This window comes from Podarcis erhardii (genome assembly GCF_964252035.2).
Source record: "Podarcis erhardii genome assembly, chromosome: 10".
Taxonomy (NCBI): Eukaryota; Metazoa; Chordata; class Lepidosauria; order Squamata; family Lacertidae; genus Podarcis; species Podarcis erhardii.
In genome coordinates this window covers 50,106,722-50,129,644 of record NC_138500.1, presented here as the reverse complement: position 1 = coordinate 50,129,644, position 22,923 = coordinate 50,106,722, and the positions used below count along the sequence as shown (strand labels likewise).

Sequence of the window (22,923 nt, the reverse complement as noted above, 5' to 3'; positions counted from 1 at the left end):
GTGGAAGAAACTGATATGTGAGGAGAAACTTTTTCAGATGCCTGGATCCCATGTGGTTTGAAGTTAAGTACAGGTGCTTCAAATTGGGCTTGGCAATAAACAGGCAGCCAACACTATTCTTTTAGGACCTGAGATGTGATCCAAATGAGGTGCACCATCAAAAGCCTGGCTACTGTCATCTGCACTTAGCTGAAACTTCCAAACATCTTCAACAGCAGTCAATGCATCACAGTCATTGGGAAGCTTCAATATACAGTTTTTAAACAAATGGAAGCTTTAAATTAAAAGAGCAATTCTATGCATTCCTACATAGAATTCCCACTGAACTCAATGGGGTTTACTCCCAGCTAAGTGAATTTAGGACTGTTGTCCAAATTTGATTATACCAAGCTTTTGCTGGCATAACATTTCACTATTGTAGTGTGACTCTGTGACAAATGTGTTGGCAAACATATGCATCATGCAAGCATACTTATTAGGAAATTCTGGTTGGCAAGTATGGTAGCTTCTTTTTTTAGAGCAAACCTGAGTAATAGGTGGAATGACCCTCAGAGGTGACAGAAGAGGATGCTTGGCACCAGCAATTATCTTGTCACCATATATTGCCTACATAAATTGGTGTCAGTAAAGTTATTAGCAGGCGGCTATAGAATTTTAAACAGAAATAATTTGAAAGTGGACGGAGTGAAGAACAGTAACGCAGATCAGATAGATATTTGTTAATTTAATTTACTTATTTATTTACAGTTAAGCGTCTTGTAAGATATCATATTCACCAATTCATATTCATCAGCTGGTCACTGATGACCCAACTACATACAACATAATGTGAATTTTTCCTGTCTTCTTCTTCCAAAAAAAAAAAAAAACCAACAAAAAAAAGGCAGAGGGTAGTCTGCTTAGGACCTCAGCAAACAGGGAGGAGAATTAAACTTTACTGTGTTGCAGATTTTGGGAATTTCAGCTTGCAAAAGCAGCAAAACTGAAAGTGCCAGGCAATTACAGACCCCCATTTCTGTATATGTCACTTAGGGACCACAATCATTCACCTAGAGGAGGAACAAGGTCACCTGCTATGGGCCAAGGTGTCACAGGGGTAAGATTGTCCCACCTTCACTTCTGTTCCCCAAGTGTGATTGTCGTATCTATCAGGGTGGCATGGTTGGAAGTCACTGCTGTCAAACAGCGGTATTGACAAAGTGTGGTGATATTCTTGGGACACAACACAGTGAGGAAAGTGGAAAGCCTCTGGAAAGAGGCACATTCCATTAAACAACACTTGCTCCTTCTGAAAAGGATAAACTCTCTGCTGTTAGTCAAAGCACACCATTTCCTTGGCCATCAACCTAAGCCATCACCATTACAAGGCCTCAAGTTCATGAGAGCATCACCAAAGAATTAAATGAAAAACTGGACTGTATGGAGGCTGGTTTGAAGTTACCTACCTGGAGGCTGGGTTTAAGAAATAAAAACAAAGGAGGAAGTGCTTCTTAACTGCAGAAGTGCCTCCTAACTCTCCCGGGCTTGACGTTCTCATCAGAGAGAAGTTCTGATGCTAAGAAAAACCCAAAACCACAACCACGTTCTGCATGTACAGTACCACATAGGTCTTCTCAGAAGACGCAACTTCTACTGAGTTCTGTGAAGCTTCTACCTTGGCAAATTGGTTAGAACCCAATACATTTGGCCATTTCTCTGTTGTTCAAGTAAAATTTGAGCAGTCTTTTCAGAGATCCCTGGTATAGGATAAAAATATGAATGGCCCCAGTGTCCTCTACTTCTGTTACAAATTGTACTGGAGAGTGAACCTGCTACCAGGGCCCACTTCGTCATCAACTTTCAAACTGCTCCCCACATTATTTTAGATTCCATTCAGGCACACTTTTACCACAGTGATTTGCATTACAGTTGTTCTTTGTGGAGTGCTGTACTGTGAAAGATGACACCTGCCCTGAGGAGCTGCCAAATACATGTCTAATTCTTCCAATAAAAAAGTCAGAAGTAATACTAGCTTAGAAGAAAGCAAAGCTCTATTGTAAAAGAAAATGTCCTCCCCCACCAAAAATGCGGAGCATTGTTCCCTCAAGGATGCGTAGTCATGATCATATATGGTTATTATAGATCTCTTGCCCATTTCAGGTTCGTTTGCAAGCTGTTAGTTAGAATTAACTTTGAGCGATTATGTCTTTATTAACATGATCAGTGAAAATAATCTAGGTCCATAATGAAGGTAAAACATGTGGATTCTAACATTGTTCTCTGGATTCTACACTTACTATTAAAAAGGAATAGCATATTCTTAGCTCTTGCTGGCAAAACCCTCGCTGATGACTTTAGTTCATAGCCTTTTCTACCTTTTCACATACGAATTTTTCAAGCACTGCTTCTCAGGTAGAATGTTGCTTCTCCCTCTTCACATCTGAAGAGCACCAGCAGGCTTCCTTTTTATTTTCAAGGTAACCTTTACCAACCTTGTCTAGCGACAGAAGGAAAGGGCAAGATTGCACAGGGTGAAAGACTGTTAAAGTGAGTGGAAGCTTCAGAGTTTTTTTAAGCTGATGTTTTTACATTTATGACAGCTTTGTAGCACTCTTAACCCTATAAGCTATTCTAACAATGGAGATTTTCAAAAACACTATTAAAAAAACAACTGCTTATGCCCTTTGTACCACTTGCAAATGTTCTTAATGCAGGAAAGAATATACAGTGGTACCTCAGATTAAGTACTTAATTCGTTCCGGAGGTCCGTTCTGAACCTGAAACTGTTCTTAACCTGAAGCACCACTTTAGCTAATGGGGCCTCCTGCTGCCACCGCGCCGCCGGAGCACGATTTCTGTTCTCATCCTGAAGCAAAGTTCTTAACCCGAGGTACTATTTCTGGGTTAGAGGAGTCTATAACCTGAAGCGTATGTAACCTGAAGCGTATATAACCTGAGGTAACCAACTGGTGCGGTTTGAAGGCACAAGAGGCCACTGCTTTGCTGAAGCTAAGCAAGTCTGGGTCTAGTCAACATCTAGATAGCCACATATGTACCACCTTGAATTCCATGATGGACAAATGTAAGAAAACAAAGCATGTACATTCTGGCCTGTGCAGCTTTTTGTCATGGTACAAACCAATTAAACCACACTATTAGAACAAGGGAACTTCCAGCTAGAAGGAAGGAGGAAGAGGCAGCTGCATGAGGCAGGCTGCAGCTTAAGTACTAAGTTTGATATGAGAGAAAAGCACCTGCACTTTTGGGATGGTTGCCAGTTGAATGTATTATCCATATAAGGTATCTAGCTGGTACCAAATCTATGTGGAACAAATGCTAAACCTGACCTCTGATGCAACCATATGTAGTACTCTATTTGCTACAATTACAACATTGCTAGGTACTTGTTTTCCTGTGACTTTTCTAGGCTAGTGGAACTCATTCCACTTTAGAAAAACACCAGCTCCAAATTATAGGAGCAGGGAGCACAGCGGCTAATCCTCCCTGCCCACTAGCCTATTTCAGCAGATTCACTCCACACATTCTGATTGAAGCAGCATCTCACCCTTCAGTCTTACTGCTTTCCATCTGCCCCTTAATTATAGGATGTCAATGCAACATAGTTACGCAATACGTCTCTGGAACTTTATTAAACTGTTTGGTGCACAAGAGATAACAGCATTTTTTCATCTGGATAATTAAAACACCATTCTGATAATGTCCCTTGGATTGGGCATGATTGCACAAATACATACACCCTCTACTTCTATTATTGCAGGTGTAATGAGAGACAAGTGTTTTTCTTCCATACCTTGCTTGTCTAAAACAACAAAAAATAAAACCAGAGTTTTTAACATAGTTAAGAACCGGCTACATGTATAACTCAAAAAGAACAGAACGTAGCAGATGTTAATTCTACAGCAAATGTTATGCATTACACAGGTCACTGAGACACACCAAAAAAATGCTAGAACGTATTCACACCTCTTGACAGTAACACACCACACAGAGTTCCTGCCAACTTCTAGCGATGTTCACCTTCAAGTGGCAATATCATCCCTCCCCCCATTTCCATGTCCCAAGTCAACATTCTGTTGCTAATGAGCATTAAAATCTTCCTAGGTCTGATTTGGGTTTGGTTTTGTCTGCTTGCTTTTTAGGGTATTTCTGTTCACTTGAATGTGTGTGAGTTGCACAAACTGAGTTCCAGCTCGAAAAAAGCCCTGGTGGTAATAATAATTTAAAAAAACATTGCAACATCACTTACAACCCAGCATATAAACTGGTTTTAGACTGGATTCAGACCTGATTTTGTTGTTGTTCCAAGCTTAGTGTTGATGAGGCCCAAACTAGAATTGTTGACTCTGCCCGTCAATGGCTCTGGTTCCATATACTGTTGGTCTTCCCATCTTCCAGCCTAGCAGTCTCAGTGGGCACAAGACAGCACTGGCTGAGAGTTGCTTAGTCACTGTACAGACAAAGCACCTATAATGGCCGAGTGTGCAAAACCAATGGCCAGATGAGCACATCTCCACCAGGCTTTCCAGTTCTGAATTAGTGAGGGGATATGTTTCTACAGTATTCACTATTGTAATGCTGTTCTTCCGTAAATGTCAGTATAACTTAAATTAACTCAAAGTGGTCTCACTAAATTTAGGCCACTTACAAGGTCCAAAGAATGGATTAGCTTCAGCAAGAACTGTCTCATGTGACCTTGGACCATTTCCTGTGTCATCGCCCACAAAAGTTAAGTGTTTTTAGTTAGTTGATCACATAAGAATACTTATTTGACTTCTGCCTTATCCAGTCCATAAAGCCCTTAGCCAAGGGTTAGCCTGGTAGCATTTCCCATTGAAAGAACTTTCCAGACTCCTTTGCCTTGTGCTTCACCATGCTCCTGTGTGATTTTCCTAAAAAGCAATGGTGTATGCCCATTCACCTTTTGGATTCTGCCCTAATTTTGGTGCTGGTCTTTCTGGTTTAGACTTTTGTTGTTCCTGTTTCCAGTGAGTACTTGCAGGAAGGGGAGTGGAGAAATCATGCAGGATTTTTTAATTCCTTAGAAGCTCTGTTCAAATTCATTATTTGGCAGTTGCAAGGGACAGAACAAGAGCCTTTTGCTTGCTGGCAGAATAAGGTCTAACGTACCATTACCAGTATTTTAACTCCCTCTTCCCCCTTGAGATGTTCATATTTTTAACTCTGCGGGAGTCTAAACAAAATTTTAAAAAACAAGCATTATTAAAATTATGTAATTACTGGATCCATTTTATTAAATTCAGTCAACAAATCCTAAATTATGTTGGCTTTGATTTTGCTGTTTCACAAGGATTCTACCCTACATGCACCACACCAATGCTCAGGGCAATCATGCATTTTAAATCTCTTTCTCTCATACACTTTTACAACAACTGTGACTGATGAGTCTAATAGAATCAGGACCAGAGTATTAACCAGTGTTGGGGCTTTGCACTACACTCCCAACATGCACTCCCATGGTAAGTTAATATTAGTACCAATATCAGCTTGCCTTTAAATGGTAATAGCAGCTTCAGGGACTATTTTTGCAGGGGGGGGAGAATTTTTTTTTTTAAAAAAAACCACTTCAGAGTTGCTAGATGTCACCACTAATTTAAGCTAGGCCTTAATAAGGGCAGCAATTGGTGCAATTTTGGGCAACATAAAACATCTGAAAAGAAAGAAACCATTGTAGCCCGCTTCAATTGTGACCATTTCCAAAGATGTAGGGTTGCCATACATCCAGGAAATCCCGGACATGTCCTCTTTTTTTTGGGGGGGGGGGGGGGGTTCACGCTTCGCTTTAAAGGAAATGTCTGGGTTTCAGGATTGTCCTCTTTTTTGCTCAAGATATGGCAACCCCACCAAGGGGTAACCATGCTAATCTGCTGCAACAAAGACAACGAAGAGTCTTGTAGCACCTTAAAGACTAAGAAAAATAATTATGGCATATGCCACTTCATCAAAAGTATGCAGTTGAGGGGGGGGGTATTCTACCATCTGATGAACTCTCATCTATGCAAGCTTAATGCCAAAATAAAATTGTCTTTAAGGCACAAACATGTGGCTTGCAAGATGAAGATAGAGTCCAGTTCCTATCAGCTTCAGCCAGCATGACCAATGGTCAGGGATGATAGCAGCTGCAATCCAACATCATCCCCACTCTTGCTCTAAGTAGCCATATGACTCTTCCTTTCCAGTGCAATTTTTCTAGAAAAAGAGTGCTGGAACTCACAATGAACACCTCCCTTGTTCTCTTATAATAGCAATGGTGTCCACCTGAGAGGAACTGGAACTCAGTTCCAGATGAAAAAAAGCCCTGCTTTTAACCACTGTTGACAAACTGATATTGCACTAAACACTGTCAAAATTAAGTTGTGTGCAACACAGCTATTACACTTCAAATATGTGTGGCCCAAGATCATTAGATATACATAAAAATGCAATGAGGCTGAAGAATTTATGGAAACAGAAGCAGTCTCCTTGACTACTTGTGTATTATTTGCATACTGTGAATTTCAAAAATAATTTCACCAGACTGCACTGAATGGTATACTCCTCGCCCCCAGCTTTCCTTAATGGGGGGGGGGGGGGATCTTTAGAAATCACACTCCATGCTAAAAAGGTCACTCAACTGAAATATTTACTGAATGGAGGAGAGAAACAAAATCCTGAGATAACAAGCTTAAAAATAAAAACTACCCATAACCCCAAGCATTGATTGATAGGGGATTTTGTGGTGGTTATAATAGAAAAAGAGGTGCGGTCTTATCAGGTAGTGATATTCAATAGCCTGGTTCAGAAACTAACCAAACTGCTTCTGCAACTCTCACAGTGGTGATGAAAGTGCGCAGTCCATCAAACACAAAGTAGTATTAGATGCAGACTCCATGCACATTGGCCCAAACACACTGTATGGGTCATCATCTCACTTTTTCTTTTTTAAGGATAAAGATGTGTGTCAATTAGTCCATATAGACTATGTGGTGAAGGGAACTGACGTACCATGTTTTTCGCTCCATAGGACGCACCTTTTCCCTCTTAAAAACTAAGGGGAAAAGTCTGTGCGTCCTATGGAGCAAATGCAGGGGGGAGACAGGCAGGAAAAGCCCCCAAGAGCCGCACACAAGTTTGCGCGGCTCTTGCGGGCTTTTCCCCAGGAGGGAGAAGGGACTGACGCGGCCAGTCAGTCCCTTCTCCCTCCTCGTATAAAAGCCCACAGGAGCCGCGCACTCCTTAAAGGGTGCACGGCTTCTATGGGCTTTTGCCGGAGGTGGGGGAATTGCCATAGCCGTGAGCGGCCTCTCCAGCCGGGGAGGCTGCGCAAGGCTAAAGCCAAGGCAGCGAGCGGGATGGATCACGCTTGCTACCTTGGCTTCTTTAGCCACGCTTCTTTAGCCACGCTGGAGAGGTTTAGCTCCCAGCTGGAGAGGTTGCGCGGCTATGGCAGAAGCCAAGACAGCCAGCAGGATGGATGCCGCTCACTGTCTTGGCTTCTTTGCTCTTTGGGGCTGAGGGGGGAACCCGGGCTTCCCCCGCAGCCCCGAGAAGCTCTGGGAGAAGAGGACAGGCTGCGTGCAGCCTGTCCGCTGCTCTTTGGGGCTGGGGGAAGTAATATTATTTTTCTTGATTTCCCCCTCTAAAAACTAGGTGCGTCTTGTGGTCCGGTGCGTCCTATAGAGCGAAAAATATGGTACATCTGCTCCACCTCAGTAGGTGTCTGAATCTGGCCACAGATTTAGATCTAAATGTTACTATTACACAATGAGCTTGTTAACGGTACCTGCATATATTAAACAGATTTTCAGATTCTGTTAACAAGCATTCTGAAATAGCACAGTTATGCCAGGTGGGTACACTACATTTAAATATTCAAAGAACCCTCAGTGCTGAGAGGGATATAAAGAGATTGTGGTTTTAAATAACTGGCTCTGCTGCAAAGTTAAGATCGATCTGCCTAGATTAAAAATGAAACCTGTTTGCTAACTGTATATAGAACTGGTTTGCAAAATATCATCTGGAAAGCCAATTTGTGAATACATTATGAAAGCAGCAAAAAAGCAAACCGATACTTAACTAGGCTCATGGCAATCATGAGACATTTTGTTGCTGTGATTTTGTGCCAGCTGTGCCTCTTAGAGATCAGTATTTTTCAGGTATTCAACACTTGGGTGTTTACAAAAGATGCTTTCTTTGAATGCTAGCCATTCCTTTCTGGACCTGCTGTTTCCTCGTGTACTAGATGCTATTGGTGAAAGATGACAAACAAGGAACTGGGTTGTATTATGCACACATCCCAATACATTACAAGATCCCTTGTTTTTCATATTTGTCCACTTCAGTATCTCTAGAAAATTCACAGAGTGGTCTTCAACAAGCACAAATTATGTAAAATGAAAATGTGTCATTCTATATAGCTGGCTGTCAAAGTTTATTTGTTGTTGCAACAATCCTGGTCATTTTAGCCATCACTACAAAGAAATATATGTCCTATCCATACTACAGTGGTACCTTGGTTTACGAACTTAATCCGTTCCGTAAGTCCATTCTTAAACTTAAACAGTTCTTAAACCCAGGTGCGCTTTCCCTAATGAGGCCTCCTGCCGCCGGTGCCCTTCCACTGTTCGGCTTCCGTTCTTAGACCGAGGTAAAGTTCACAAACCAGGACACTATTTCCAGTTTTGTGGATTTTGTAAACCAAATCATTCTTACACCGGACTGTTCTTAAACCGAGGTACCGCTGTATTCAGAATGTGCCTAGATATACCATTAAAAGACAGTATTAGCCAACTTATACATACATCTATATATTGAAATGCAAACCAAAGCACATGAGTTTCTATATTTCATTGACGATCGGATCTTTACAGTACATCATATTATCCTTCAGGAATGCTCCATAATTCTATATTTTAATGGAAAAAATATTAATGAAATAATTATTCTGTCATAATACAAGAAAACTGCAGAAGAGTCGTAGAATTGTAGGTATTTATAACAACAACACTTTATTGTTTATATGCTGCCCATCTGACTGGGTTACCCCAGCCACTCTAGGCAGCTTCCAACAAATTAAAACACAATACAGTTAAAACACAATGTTCAGTGTTAACCTAATGGAGGCTCCGATATTCACCCCCAACAGGTTATTCCACATTAATAATGTCATATTAGAAATAATGGAAGAAATCTAAAAGTAACATTAAAAAACCTTCCACAAAACATGAAAGGCAATACAGAACAATCTGTCCTCAATAACAAGAGCAGCAGTTGTAACTGTGTAAAAAATAATAAAGCTCTACAAAAATTATTCATGTGGTTAGAAACCTTGGACAGAGAATATAAAAGGGGAATTTCCAAGAAAGATTGAAGTAAGGACAATATTATTATAAGAATGCACTGATGTCACACATTTAAATTAGCTCACTGCATTAACAAAACTACGCTAGTTGGTTTAAAAACAGTATTATAGGTTTATAATATGTTGTAAATTCATACTTGTGGCTCGCCCCCAAGTTTTTTTTTGGGGGGGGGAGTTCATATATACGCTCAACCTAAAATAGCAACCCCTTTCTTATTTGCACAGCTGCAGCATTTCAGCCAATGTGAAACCTTGACTATTTAGGACAGGCATAGGCAAACTTGGCCCTCCAGTTGTTTTGGAACTACAATTCCCATCATCCCTGACCACTGGTCCTGTTAGCTAGGAGGGCCGAGTTTGCCTATGCCTGATTTAGGATATTGTACCATTTCTCAAACCACAATGACTGTATTGCTTGAATCTCTGGCCTGCATTGACAATGATCAGCAATGCCAACTTCACAATGCAGTCCTTCCTCCTGCAAACAAGGGGAATTCCTGACTTAAAAGATCACTTATTTAATGGCTGTTTTTCATTCCAAGATTTCTCCCTTCAGAACCTTTCCATAAAAGCCAATCCCATTAATGTCTTTTTTTTTTACTTTCCCCAAAAGATTTTCACTGGTAGATTAAAAAGCAGCAGCTACCCCTCAAGATCTGTACATGAGCTTCCTTGGAATCATCTGATAAAACTCTAGGAAATACCTGAATGAGACTTTGTGGCACAGATCATAGCACATACCTAAAGTTCATGTTGTTATTATCCTAGAATATTATCAACTTCCTAATGCAGTAATAGTACAGTGGACACTCAGGTTGTGAACATGATCTGTGCGGGATGCACGTTCGCAACCCGCAGCGGTGTGTGGGTTGCAATTCAGCACTTCTGCGCCGCTGCGCAAAGCATGATTTAGTGCTTCTATGCATGCGCGACCGCCGAAACCCAGAAGTAACCCGTTCCGGTACTTCTGGGTTTCGGCGGTACGTAACCCAAAAAAACACAACCTGAAGCATCTGCAACCCAAGGTATGACTGTAGTAGTAGTTATTAAAGTTCTGTTTTAAACCCTTGAATTAAGGGGGGGGGGCTCCTTTCTACAGAATATGCCCTGAATATAAATTATGGATGTTTCAATATTAAATGTGACAAAATGTTCACCGAATCAAAAGAGTTGTGCCAATGGTTGGCTAGTTATTGTGGCATGAACCTTCGTATGCAAGAGACCACTGCATTTGTTTCTAAAGGTAAAGGTACCCTGACCGTTAGGTCCAGTCGCGGACGACTCATCTCACTCTATAGGCCGAGGGAGCCGGCGTTTGTCCGCAGACAGCTTCCGGGTCATGTGGCTAGCATGACTAAGCCGCTTCTGGAAACCTAAGCAGTGCACGGAAATGCGGTTTACCTTCCCACCGGAGCGGTACCTATTTATCTACTTCCACTTTGATGTGCTTTCAAACTGCTAGGTGGGCAGGATCAGGGACCGAGCAACAGGAGCTCACCCCGTCATGGTGTTTCTACATGGGCTTTACTTAACTTTACTTTAACTTAACTTTAACTTAACTTACTCCAACTTAACTTTACCATGTTTAATAAACCTCATGGCCTGTCATAAATAAGCATTTACATCTACTTAAAACATTTTTATCACCAAATACTGCAAAGTGAAGAAAGTTGCTCCCCCCTCCCCATTTCATCATTAATTCAGCACTTCCAAGTATGAGGACTAGCCCATTTCCTCCCACAGACTATCCTTGTCCACTGGAGTCCCCTCACCTCTCTTTAGAGAGCTAGAGTCAGTATAAATCAGAGTTGCTTACTAGATGGAATCCTCTGACCACAAGCACAGTTCTCTCTGCTCTGGCCAGACATCATCTGATTTAGCATCACTCTACCATGTCTGCCTGAAATACTTTTTCCTGGAGATACAAAGAGGGGGCCATAGCTGTCTTGGACATGAATATTCTGATTTGTTGCAAGCGATATTAGAAAAACTTGACACAATGTTTTAAAGCATGATGTATGACATTTGGGACCAAGGCTGATAGGTGCCCATAAACAGCACTGCTGTGAAACTCACAGAGGCCTGAATGAGACCAAGGTGGACAGATCACACCTAATATCCACTAGGCTATTCTTATTCCGCAAATTCATTAATGCTGCAGTTCTACACACACATTTACCTGGGAGTTAGTCCTGCTGAAGTTTATGGGGCTTATTTCTGAGTAAACATATGTAGGACTGCATGCTTATATTACATTTCTAATTCCACCTTTCGTCCAGGGAGCCCAAGGTGGCTTACATCCATCTCCCTCTTTCCTTCTTACAACAACCTTGTGAGGTAGGCAGTGTTAGAAACTCAAGATGTATAAGCTAGGTGCTAAACGGCTTCTTAAATGAAGGTTAAAGGTAAAGGGACCCCTGACCATTAAGTCCAGTCGTGGCCGACTCTGGGGTTGCAGCGCTCATCTCGCTTTATTGGCCGAGGGAGCCGGCATACAGCTTCCGAGTCATATGACCAGCATGACTAAGCCGCTTCTGGCGAACCTGAGCAGAGCACGGAAACACCATTTACCTTCCCGCCGGAGTGGTACCTATTTATCTACTTGCACTAGCGTGCTTTCGAACTGCTAGGTTGGCAGGAGCAGGGACCGAGCAACGGGAGCTCACCCCGTCATGGGGATTCGAACCGCCGACCTTCTGATCGGCAAATCCTAGGCTCTGTGGTTTAACCCACAGTGCCACCCGTGTCCCTTAAATGAAGATTACAGTCTCCAAAATGGAATGTCTAGTTGCCATTTTGGGGTAAGACAGCTCTACAGTCTTGTTTTTCTAATGATGGACCGACTGTGACTGATTATCAGTTCAACATCTGGCTAGCTTAGATGACTACCTTGAGCTAGGTTTGAGAACTTAAGGAAGAAATGTCACTTAATCCAGGGACAGTACACATATATATTGGCCTATCCTACCCCTTTACCCCTTTTTCATTGGCCCATTCATATCCTTCACAACTGTGAGCAGGGCAGTGGGGTAGGGTAAGTGAAGACAAGCTACAACAGTTAATTATTTGAAACCCAACACTCTAACCACTACACCACACTGCCTCACTGGGAAATGTTTCATTGTCACAAACCAGTGGAATCTGTTTGCTGAAAATCAGCTAAGTTATTCAGGTTACAGTTAACTCTAGATTAAGAGCTGGTTCTTCAAATCTCCTCTCCCACTTTCTCATCAGAGGCAGGTCAACATGTCCTATCATCCAAACATAAGAGAGACCACTTGAGTGAGACACATCCAAACCCACCTATTGCTCGTGCCAGTGATGACAAAAGCACAAACTTTTAGAATACCAAACCAATATTATTTTAGACGATAAATGCAGTGCATGTTCCGTACTTCAAGGATGTGACTTCAATTCTCACATAACCTTTAAATAATTAAGTTACTTCAAACAGAAATGCTCTTCATTGCCACTTTGCACTAACCTCACATAAATCTGCTTAACAGCATTGAAAGGGAAGGAAATATATCACGAGGATACGTAATCTGCTGTATATTAATAAACTGCAGACCAAATTATTAATACTAATTAGGGGATAGGAAGATGAGTCCCTGGATTTTCTGTAGATTAAGTATACAACCAGCCACGTAATTTGAGGCAATCCTGACAGTTGACAAAGAACCTACATTCTTCTGTCAGCTCACGTCCAATTATTCAGAACTGCCTTTGATCCGACTTGAAATATGGTGTTGTGAACTGCTGCACAAGCTGCAGCTCAGTTCCTAGAGATGACAACACTAAAAATGCTATCTTATTGTTTAGCATGCTTTAGTTCCTTTGAAAGTAACCAGCTGGTCAGGCAGATTTCTGTCCTTTTGTCGTCACTCCCTAGCATTTAAGGATACAGAGGTTTCAACTAGAACCTGTAGACCTCTGGGTGTTTTGGGGATTCCCAACTCCCATCAATCCTAGCCAGAATGGCTCAGGCAGGAACCTGTTCTTCATCAACATCTGGAGAGTCACAGGTATCCCACCCCTGCTATAGAGCACAAGTAGAACCCTCCTAGTGTGCTACATTGGCCACTTTCCAGTTCTCAACTATGGAGACAACTTACAGATTTGTCAGAAAATCTGCAGTCACATTGAAGTTCAAGAACTCTCAGGTGGATACCATCCCAACCCCGTGATTTGTGAGTTTTAAACTTGTCAGCAAGGCATAGAACTTTGTCGCTTGTCAACACAACTTGCTTCCATTTCTAATGCCCTGCTTGCCTGAAAAATAAAGTTCTAAAAAATGGAACTCGCTGCGCCTTCATCAAAAGATGAAATAACTGAGCTTGTCTGCAATCTCATTTAGCATAACACTGACTCCTTTGTAAAGACTTTGTTGTTGGTCTTAATGTTCTCTGTGATATTCGTCTTTTTTTTTTCTCTTTTTTTGCATCCCCGTGGCCTTAGCAGTACTTTTCCCAATTTGCAAAATATATTCTAGCTAAGCTAAGCTTCTATTGTTGTACCTGAGAAACCTCCAAGAATTCTTAAGAGATCTGGTCGTTACTTTTCTTTTTACCAATTCCTCGCCCCCATTTTTTTTTATAGAAGTTTCCACCTTGAAGTTAAATACAGTACAACTGTGTTAGACTTCCTTGTCAAATGTTCACTTACATTTATGTTGAATTTAATAACTCTTCATCTCACACCAGGTCCTGGACACCACTTAACATTAAGTCCAGGGTTCCCTCATCTCTACATGGTTACAACATGATCAACTAGAGAACTGCTGACTGGTAAGGAAAAGAAAGATGGCAGAGGCCAACAAATCCATCTGAACATCCCTACCTGCAGCTTTGCTGACTCTTGAGGTCCGTATTTCATTAAACTGGAAATATTAATTTAGATTGCTGTAGTTTTGCTTGTTTATGTTATAATTGTTTAGCTGTTTGTTGGTCCTGTTTATATGATTTTGTAGTTTTTGTATAGTTTTTCTCTCTTTATTTTTATTACTTTGTTCCCCATTCTGGAACTGAAAAAAATTGAAGAATGGACTATAAATACGGAAAACAACAACAACAGTTGTTGTACGGTACAGTGGTACCTTGGTTTACGAACTTAATCCGTTCTGGAAGTCCGCTCTTAGACTGAAACCTTAAACCGAGGCATGCTTTCCCTAATGAGGCCTGCTGCCATTGGTGCCCTTCCACTGTTCGGATTCCGTTTAGACAGAGGTAAAGTTCACAAACCAGTACACTACTTCCGGTTTTGCAGAGTTCATAAACCGAATGATTCATAAACAGGACTGTTTTTAAACCGAGGTACCACTGTACTGTCATTTGAGATTTCTTTTAGGAGCAAGATCCAATAATAAAATAGAATTTTATTCTGAAGACTTGTACAAGATGTGCATATCTTAAGGTCACAAACTGAAAAACCAACTCTAAACATATTATCCCATGAAATTAAATGGAACTTTGTTAGAAGAACTGCCTTTGAATCCTGAATAAACTACCCTTAGATTCAAAGACTCGAAACCCTTACAAAGACTTAAATCTACTTGTAAATGACATTTTTAAAAAGGATGAAGACAAGTTTCCCCAATACACAGGTCTTTATGAAAGTACTGGCAAGTAAAGCAAGCATTTCTCATCTTCATCTCTTCCAGGATCACAGGATTGATGAAACATGTTACATAAAAAGGGGCATATAAAAACCACAACTTCCTTGAAATGTCATTAGTTCAAAAGAAGCTTATTTCCAGAGAGACTTTCAGCCAACTATTCTATCCCAAAAGGACAAGGTACACTTTAATTCCTTTTGCATGAAGAGATTAATCTGTTAACCATATTCCTTCAGACAACTAATGCCCCATACTATTTTAGGTCTTCCTCTACGATAAGAGATCTAGACAGGTTGCCCAGTGTGTCTTTTCTGAAGTACTGTTTGGATCTCTGGAGGTTAACTTCATTCCTCATAGCGACGGTAGATAAACCAACCATCTTTACCCTCCTTTCAGTGGTCAAAATCAGCATTATGTAGTTCATGATGAATTTGCATGAAATACCATACATAAAGGAATTAAGCTCGACTACTTCCATAATAGCAAACAGCCTTTTAAGGGAGGGGGAAAGGAGAATGGAATTTTGGACTTAAATTGTTCCATGGCAGTTGGGACAAACTGTTAGAAGGAAAGGCAAGCCATCCACCCCCAACTGTTTGGGCAGTAGCAACATAATTCCTCGTGGGGTGATAAGACTCTCTACAGCGGCGAGTTAAAATGATACCTTGGTGGGAAGTCACCTGCAAAGCCTACAGCGATGTGAGTACTATGCATTTTAACTTAACGTTGCCAGAAATTTGTTTTAATGGCTGGTGCTTGAACACAAAGATGGAGAACCTGCACACCTCCCTTTAGCATGGCCAACCAAGTTCAGCATCGGGGGAGGGGGGAACAGAGGTTTCCCAATCCTTCCTTCAGCCTCATGGCTTCTTAATGGTATTTTGGCATCTGTGCTGGCTAGCTGTTTCTGTAAGCCTCTGGCCCTCTGCTAGAACCTCAGAGCAACTATTCTCAGCCTGGTGCCCTTCACATATTTTGCTCCCAGGCAGCATGGATTAAGTGTCTGGAGGGCACAAAGTTGGGGGAAGGATGAGTCAAGTTATTATAAATAAGTAAAGGCAAGTGGGTGTGCATGAGTGGGATAATGATTATTCTCCACTCCAGTTTAATCCAATAAGCAACCTCACAAGTGTAAGGAACAGAGTGTTGGAGACGGCAAGGTTTCTTTGTGTGTGTGCAAAGGTGGAGTCGGGCTAACCCTGATGGTTAGAGAATTCTCCTCTTGCTCCAAGTACAGTGGATGTGTTGATTAGATACACATTGCAACCCGTCCCGAAGGGCAGTAGAGAATGGTTCAGAGGGTGAAATAGGCCACAAAAGGGATCAAAAGCTCAGAACAAGATTATGGACATGGCTGACGTCTCTACTGTCACTGCAAACCACTTCAGGGTCTGGATAACTGGAGCTGACAATTCCAAAAAGAAATCTAGCGGGATCCATTATATGATACAAATGTAGTCAAACCACCACTGGGATGCCCCTTGGATGATTTCTTCACTGCTGGGAGAACCCATTACATGCATCCAAGGAACTTTTTTTAAAAAACCCAACCACCTCATATTTTCATAAACAAGCTGTGAATGTTGATTGTTCCTTGTCTCTGTAAAGCAGATCCCTCCCATTGTTACTGCAATTCAGAAGCCTGAAGCAGAAAACAGCATATGTTCTTTGCTAATTTTGGAGGAGCTGCTGCCGTTTCCAGTGTAAGCCGACCAGTGCTTTTCACCAAGAAATGAGGTGTTGTACTGTTGGTACCGATAAAGGATGGAGCAGTGCGCACGATAGCATTTTCTCCATTTCCTCATAGGATAAGATAGCTAAATTATCCAGTACCTCAGAGATCCTGCTTCTCTGCTTGTTCTAGTTATCAGTACTCACTTCCACTGGATTCCAAAATAAGCAAAGAGAGATTCAGATTCACTGATTAACTGTAACAGGGAAACTGCTCTTCAAAGGCTGCATAATATTGAAGCATGCATATTTTAGGGTTCTACCATCCCACTGCACTTGATTGCATTCGAAGGAGAGTTGGGACTTGCTCCATTACTGCAACTGTTTCCTGCAATTAGCACCTGGATTTGCTCATGTCCCCCTCTTCCTTCACTCTACCCATTTTGGATTAAACTGTCAGCCATTATGACAGGGGACCTATAAATTCTACATTGTCTAAAATACTGTTATGCACTTAATTAGCAACAGTGGCAATAACTGGAAATTTTGAAATCCATGTAAATATATGTGCAGGACAATCTCTGCATAGAATTAAATCCTATCATGTTCAATGGGACTTCTAGAGATGCATGCTTAGAACTGCAGACTTAAGAACAAGACATATAGGTGCTTTATAGGAAATGGTGTGTAAACACACTAGAACTAGTTTTGATGTTCACCACCCAGCTACATACTCGTTTTGCTCTAGTTCAATTAGAAGTCAATGCCTTGCCCTCTAAAGCACTGTTTTCTTCACTCGTGTGTAGGTCGGAAACTAAAATTTGCTTTGTTGAAACTTTGTAAATAACCCCCATAAGAACTATATTCAACTAGCTACCTTAACCTGTTACCTTGCACATAACCTGTTACCTTGCACATAATTCAGTGGCTGCATTTGCATGCAACACTATAGATCAGTGGTTCCCAATTAGCTAAGTACTGTGGCCCTCCAGTATTTAAAAAGCCAAGCCATGGACCCCCTACTTTAGAAAACTTTTTTTATCTCTATGGTAGTTTTTGTTATGTAAATGGTGCCAGGGAACCCCTGGGTGGGTTACATAGATCCTTTGTGGTCAGCAGACCACCCACTGGGAACCATTGATATAGATTTTCATTATGATGAACTCCAGCAGCTCTGCGCTTCTTGTACTCCTCGTTTCTTCCTCTGGTGTTACCTTGAAGGGTTCAGAAGCTTTTGCTTCCATTTTGACCTAACCATAGCTTGTCATGGCATCTGAAACCAGACAAATTGTTGTTAGTCTTAATTATGATTAGTAGAAACAAGCTACCTCCCAAAAAATAGCTTTCAACAATGCTTTGTTTCCACAAACCAGTAAAGATTAACTATAGTTAAAGTGTTGCATCAAAACCTTCAACTGCTTCTGAACTCCTCCTTGCAGCTGGTTTGGAATCACTGAGTCTTGTCCTTACAACACTAAAATATAGTTTACTGTTTTGCGCAAAATGGTCCCAAGTTTTTACACTTTTAATATATGAGCACTGGTTTTTATTTAGTGCAACCTGGCAAAAACTTCAGTCCACAAACTAGGCAAAGCTGAGTATTTGATTTAATAGTAATGTACAGAAGAAACCTGAACTTCTGTTCTTCGATCATTTCCTGTACGACTTAAGAGAGGCATGACAATATGGAAGCTTGACTTAGTACCAGGATGCAATACAGGGAGTTAGTGTTGATTCAGATAGGTACCTTGTTCTTCAATGCATAAAGAGCAAATAGATTGCTGCCCTTGCTATCAACCTAGGACCTCAGTTTAGCTGGTGTGGTATAAACCAATGTTGTTTAGGATTAAACTGATGAGAAAATAACCAACTTTAACTATGGTCAGTAAACTTTTGGAGGGGGGACGACACCCCCCATACTTAAATTTCTCTGGGAGAAAAGGGAAACCACCTCCCCCCACAACTGCTTTTAACAGCTGCATGGTAGGCAGACAACTGGAAAGTATTAAATTTTTCCAAGTACTGAGATGTAGTGATTTGGGAACTGGGGAGGTGATTGCACTTCCCATCTTATAACACTTATTGGCACTGTACCTTTATGTTGAAAGAGGTTCCCTTACTTCCCTACTGAATAACTCCCTCGCTTTTCTTTTAAAAAAATGAATAGATGTCAGACGGGACTTCAACACTTCCTTTAGGAGCACTCTTCCCTTTACAATCACTACAGGAACCAATAGCCCTTCTCATTAAGGAATACATAGCTCTGCTTACTCAGAGTATCAGTTAGCTATCCTTTAAGAGTAATTTCACCATAAAGGCTTGCAGGTCAGCACAAGCTCATCTGCATGCTTTTGCATCATTTGCTGGAAAACTTACATCAATTGTCTTAAATCCACCAGATTCTTAAGAGTCAAGAAGCATTTTTTTCCTATTTTTGAGGAAACTCAAACCTTCATTTTTTTTGCACAATAGAATATTGGTTGTCATTTGAAACGCAACCCAATGTCATATATCAACCTAGTTATGTTTCATAAGAAAGGACAAATATTGACACAACATTTAAGCGTGCCATGTATATAGCTACTGATAAAAACTAGGGACACAAATGCTGTAAATACTCAAAGAAATTTACCCAAGATCACAGTGTTAAAGAAACAGTCAAATATCTTATTGTCTTTTAAGAATGTATACCAGCCTGCCATCCTATAAACAAATTTATCACAGCTCCAGGTGTTCCACAACAGATAACTTAGGATTCCTTGAATATAAATCATGAACCATGTGAATACAGCTGGCTACATAGCTTAGTTTAGATAAGTACTTGATTAATGCAAGTCTCGTGTGGATTATGAGGATGAGTATTTGTGAAGTTGAGGCTCCAATCTATCCACTCTTAAGAGGTAGGGTAGTCCCACTGAGTACAGTGAGATTTACCATTGAGTAAGGATGCTTCAAATCATACTGCAGAGCTAGCTTAATGGATGTCACCATTAAGTGACAAGGTTCAATTTTAGGTGACTCTCCTTATAGCTGAGAGTCACAACTTAATCACTTGGGGGGTGATAAAAAGACAAATGACAATATTTTAGTTACGCTAAACAGAAATACTATTTGCAGTGGCGTTACCACCTTAAATCACATCTCAATTTAAAATGGATATAACAAAGAGTTGTGAGAGAAAGCATCTTTTTTTTTAAAAAAAGGAACAGTCTTTTCCAGAGTATGTTTGGTAAAAGTGCTTAACAAGCAAGTCTTTTTATATTAAGAATGTGATAGGCTCTGGGAAATAGAATTTTCAAGGTGTTAACAAAGAAATAAGATATGCTTGCCTAGTGTAAATATATTCTTGCCTTGATTATTTAACTGAATAAAATGCACACTGTGGAACTACAACCTTCAACAACTAGTGCAAGTACTTGTTATTTAAAATATAAAGCACATATAATGACCCAAATTCTAAGAGAAACCCATACTGCTGAAGCATATAGTTCCTATGTAAACTTACCTGGGAGTAAACCCCACGGAACGCAGTGGGGTTTCCTTCTGAGTAAAGATACATGGCTTACGCTAGGAAGCTTGAAGTTCTTTATTAACAAAAACTAATAATGTCTATATTTAAAAGTAACAAGACCAAAATGCCAGAAAGCAAGCTGCAACAGTCTACTCCTGAGAAGAAAGCCGAAACCACATAGGAAACAACAACCATTGCATAAAAGGATAGTAAGCAGAAGGGAGAAGTAGATGCATTAGTAAAACAGTTAATTGTGGGTACGAATTAGCACTGGGGAAATGACCACAGTGGCTTTGTTTCATAACTACCTTTTAAATTCTACTATAAATAAGTCTGTGGCAAAATCACAGTATCTGCATTCTAACAAAGTTAATGTTTAACATTGGTACAAATTAAGAGTATACAATTAGGCAGTGTTCCAGTTGAGCTTTTATTTTTCATAAATATTACCAAATCAAGTACGTAGTTTAATTTGTGCTGCTCACTAAGGCACTTTGTTCGCACAAAGCGAACTGAAAAAGCGTTACGATGAGGTTGGTTTTTGTTTTTTTCAGAATTAGGACAATGCATTGCAAACCACGGCAGCCTCAACGCATCAAAGCCTTTTCAAAATAATTTCCGCAGGCTAGAGGTGCTAAATAATCTAACCATTAAAACAAGCGATTCAAGTTTAGTTTTTTTTTTAATCCCTTAAAAAAAAGAGCTTGTTAAAAACGAAACATCACCTTCGTAGGGAAAAAACAACCCATTGAGAACAAGACCAAACACGAGATCCCTTACATAAACGTAGATGTACCTTGCAGGGTTGCCAGCACTGCAACTCGGAAGAGAGCATCAGTTTTAACAAGGCGAGATACATTCAGAAAGGCACAATTGCAAAAAGGAAGCACGAGAGTTATGCATTTCCAGAGGTGACGCGCGTTAAAAGTCTTACAACTCTGCCCATCCTTCGCTTGGGGAAGAAGTGCTGGTTTGCTAGAACAAAAAGAGAGAGGGGGGGACTAAGGGAAAAAAAGTTACAGGGCCCTGTTGTAGTTTAAAAAAAGAATAATCTGTGGAGGAAAGCCGAGGAAGGGGACGGGGCTGAGAGCGAGGCGGCGGCGGCGAGAGAATCCCCTCCTCCTCCTCCTCCGGCTTCTCCATCGCGCTGTGGCGGCCGGCGCTCCAGTCCCACCCCGGGGTGGAGACCTGCGTCGCGGCGGCGGCGGCGGAAGGGGAGGAGGCGAACGCTCGCGAGGTCTGAGGGAAATCCGAACTGCGGAGAAAATGGCCCCAATTCAAAAAAATAAAAAATAACAGAAAGAGAGAGAGAGAGAGAGAAAAGAGCAGCCAATCCAGAAAGGCCAAAAAGCAGCGAGGAGCCGCAGCGAAGACCGGCGAAGCAGCAGCTCCCCGCCCCGCGCCCTCAAGCCCGGCGGGTGGCAGCTGCTGCTGCTTTTTGCTGCCTCGCCGACTCCGCCCGCCTCCAGCTCTCGCGTCAACAAGGCTCTTCTCGGGGGGGGGGGGAGCGAGGGAGAGGCGAAGTCCTTGCCCCCCCCCTCCCTCACACGCTCTCTTTCAACGCGTTGACCCGGCCGCCGCCTTCTGCTCCGCGCGGCCCCCCTTCAGCCGAGCCCGTCAATCTCTCTCTCTCTCTCTCCGCTGCTGTGACAGCTCCACGGGCACAAAATGGGGCTGCTCTTTTCCGTGGGCGCCGCCATTTTGTGAAGAGCTGAGCGGCCGTTGTTGGTGCTGTGGCGCCGCCGCCGCCTCCTCCTCGGTCCGAAGGCCGCCCTGTAAACGGCTCCCGGGGCCTTGAGTGCGGTGGCGGGATGGTATCGACCCCCTCCAGGGAATCCCCCAGCGGACGGTTGCGTAAGGGACCGTGCGCAAATTGCGGCGCTCTGGCAGCGGAGCCCGGCTACGCAGTTTGAGTATCCTTGCCTTGCCGCCGCTGCTCCCGCCGCCGCAGTATACAGTACGCGCAAGGAACTGAAGCGAGGGAACTGACTCACCTCTGCCAAGTTACCAGGCGCTTGTGGGAGGGAGACCCCTAGTTTTTGAGTCATTCGAGGACTGTTTACAACTCTCCCTCCTGAGTGGAGGACGAGAAAAAAGCCTTATGTTCCCACAAGGCGCTTGAACGCACGCTCGCCTGGTGCTGCATTTGTTTTTCTGGAGCGACAGCAACAGCGATTTCTGCGGATACTATTAACTTGGAAAGAGCAAAATAAGCAACGGCGATCAAAGTTTGCATGCATCCCTTCGGATTAGGGTGCTTCTGGGGGTGAGAGTTGCAGAACCTCTCCTCCTCCCCCCTCAAAGAAACCACTGTAGAAGGCCAGGAGGTTTAAAATGTTGAGAAATAATCCCAAACCAGGGGATTTTGCCCTCTTCTGAATAATGAATATGACCTGGAGGGCAGGTTTTACCAACCGTCTTAATACATCTCTATCTCTCTGTTTTCAAGATGAAACTGCAATCCAGCTGAAAGAAAAACATAATCTTAGATTTTAATTTCCTGAAGCAATTTAGTACATGGCATAAAGGGAATATAGATTTCCTTGACCGGCTCACTGGAGACCATAATGTGTAATCGATTTTTAAACAGAACTCTCTCCTAACTTTAGTTACCAGATTTGATAACATGATGATACAGGGCTGTGGGTTCAGTTCACTGCAGGAGAGGGAAAAGTGCCCTTTGCCCCATAAGTCTCAAATAGTCTAGAATCTTGCTTATTCTAAGGGGGAGAGCAAGTGTTCACCTACATTATAATTTTTAAATGTCAG

The 22,923-nt window shown here is 41.8% G+C and overlaps 1 protein-coding gene and 1 long non-coding RNA gene across 4 annotated transcripts in view; one reads left to right on the top strand and one right to left on the bottom strand.

Annotated features, from left to right (window-relative positions):
• The first annotated feature begins 13,407 nt into the window (after positions 1-13,407).
• ARID2 (AT-rich interaction domain 2) overlaps positions 13,408-22,923 on the top strand; it is a 104,807-nt gene continuing 95,291 nt past the window's right edge. The window contains exon 1 of one of the 2 annotated variants that reach the window (XM_081877784.1): positions 13,408-15,671. The gene's annotated coding sequence lies outside the window, so the exon portion shown is untranslated. The remainder of the gene's footprint in view (positions 15,672-22,923) is intronic. The other variant, XM_081877782.1, reaches the window with a different exon arrangement.
• On the bottom strand, positions 17,673-21,687 carry LOC309350870. 2 transcript variants are annotated; one of them, XR_014160536.1, is made up of 2 exons: positions 20,149-21,687; positions 17,673-17,916 (listed from the first exon to the last, which is right to left on the bottom strand). It is a non-coding gene; the product is annotated as an uncharacterized lncRNA (long non-coding RNA). The 2 variants fall into 2 exon arrangements; XR_014160537.1 differs by having other exon boundaries at positions 20,951-21,687.